Below are 2,463 nucleotides of genomic sequence, written 5' to 3'. Positions count from 1 at the left end.
TTTAAAAAAAGGTAAAGTGGATAAAGAGAAATACTTTTAACTGATGGTATATGGAGGGGATTATAATCAATGTAATGAAACAAGTTATATGAATGGTTGAATGTGAAAATGATGATGTGCCCTGTAAACTTTCACTCAATTCACAATAAAAACCTTAAATTTTTTTTTTAAAAAAGCAAGGAGAACATAATAAAAATTTTAGAAGAATTCAGAAAAACTACAAGAACAAACATACAAATGCAAATTTTGAAACAATATTATACTTGCAATTAGAAATCCAGAAGATTAATACTAAAATCTCAGAAATGGACAATACATTTAAAGAGCCAAGAAATAGATGTGAAACAATGGAAGCCAGAATTAGTGATCTTGATTTATATTCAGAAATTAGCAAAAAGAAAGCAAAAAATCCAAAGAAAGCCTAAGAGTTAAGTGGGACACCATGAAAAGGAACAATTTATGGGAGTTTTCTTCCAACAGCTCTTCAATAATTTTTTCTGTGCCTGCCTCTTCCTGTTTTAGAAAGAAAACTTACTTAACATCATGAAAGAGAAGAAGATAAGCATATGAGAAACTGAATGAACCCCCAAAAGATCCCAAAATAAAATCACCAAAACATGTCATAGTCAAACTTAAAAATTCAAAGATCAGGAAAGAACCCTGAAAGCAGCTCAGGAAAAACAAAAAATTACCAACAAAGGAGTACCAATAAGAATAGACTAAAATTTCTCAGCAGAAATCTTGCAGGCAAGAAGACAACGGAATGACATATACAAAACTCTGAAAGAAAAATATTTCCACCAAATACAATAAATCCAACAAAACTGTCCCTTAAACTTAATGGAAAAATTAGAATACTACTTAATAAACAGAAATTAAAGGAATATGTAATAATCAGACCAATTTTGCAAAATGTGCTAAAAGGTATTCTTTGAACTAAAAACCAACAGCAACAGACAACAATTTGAGATTACTATTCTGGACAATACCACCCAGAACTCAATCCAGATATTGGTTGTTGTTGTAAAGTACCATTGAGTTGGTTCTGACTCATAGCAACCCTGTATAGGATTTCCAGGGTGCAGCTGGTGGCTTTGAACTGTTGGCCTTGTGGTTTGCAGTCCAGTGCTGATCCTACAAAGCCACACCAGGAGCCCAGATATAGATGTATTTAAAGTAAAACAAACCTACAAGATTGAAAACAGGGAACCATAGATATCAGTATACAATGAAGTCAACTACGAAGTAAAAACAGAAAATAGTGTAGATACAGAACTTGCAAATGCAAGGAAGTAAATTAGATTTTAAGATATAATAGACTGTTTTAAGCAGGGAAATTTTTAATAAATTACCAGGTAATCCCAAATATATCCACTCATCAAAATAAAAAAAATTAAAAAAAAGGAAAATCAGAAAGATTTAGTAAACATAACAACATAACACAACAGAAATGAAAATGAAAAGATACCCACAACAAAATGAACTCAGAATATTATGTACAACAAAGAATCCAGCAGCACCACAAAAAGCACACAGAAAAATAACAGCAATCAATTTATACCTAATGATAATTACACTGAATGCAAATTGATTTAAGTCAATAGACATAAAGAGCAGAATGGATGAGAAAACAGAAGCATTTAATATGCTGTCTACAAGAAACATGTCAAAAAATTGGAGACAGCCTAAATGCTCATCAAAGGAAGAATGGTTAAACAAATGTTGGTACATACACACAATGGAATACTAAAAATCATTGAAGACATTATGCTGAGTGAAATTAGTCAGTCACAAAAGGACAAATGGAACTTAATAACAACAACAACAAATTTTTACAGGAACACATAGCCTCATCTTTTTCCTCTGGAGCAGCTGGTGGATTTCCATTGACAATCTTGAGCTTAGCAAGCTTAGCAGCTCCATGTTTATCCTATCATGCCACCAGAGAGCCGCTGAATTTTTTATTGTTATTGTTGTTTCATGCCATTGAGTCACTTCCAACTCATAGAAATCCTGTGTAGTGTTTCTGAGGTTTGACTGTTGGGTTTGAAACATTGACCTTGAGATCAGGAATCCAGTACTTATCCTATAATGTCACACCAGGACTCCTGAATCTTTGATGTTGCTGTTGTTGTCATCAAGCGCCATCGATTCAGAACCGACTCATAGCAACCCCATGCACAGCAGAACGAAACAATGTCCAATCCTGGGCCCACCTCACTACCGCTGCCACACTTGATGCCATCAATGATGCCACCTGGCTGATCCATCTTGTTGGGGGTTGGGGGGTATTCCTCTTTTTCTCTGACCCTCCATCTTACCCAGCATGACATCCTTCTCTAGTGACTGTTCCCTCCTGACAATATGTCCAAAGTGTGAGAGAAGAAGTTTAGCCATCTTGGCCTCCAAGGAGCACTCTGGTTGCACTTCTTCCAAAACAGATCAATTGGTTCTTTTGGCAGT

Source organism: Chrysochloris asiatica, unplaced genomic scaffold (assembly GCF_000296735.1).
Source record: "Chrysochloris asiatica unplaced genomic scaffold, ChrAsi1.0 scaffold00088, whole genome shotgun sequence".
NCBI classification, from domain to species: domain Eukaryota; kingdom Metazoa; phylum Chordata; class Mammalia; order Afrosoricida; family Chrysochloridae; genus Chrysochloris; species Chrysochloris asiatica.
The sequence above is the reverse complement of the archived record's forward strand: the minus strand, read 5'-3'. Positions refer to the sequence as shown.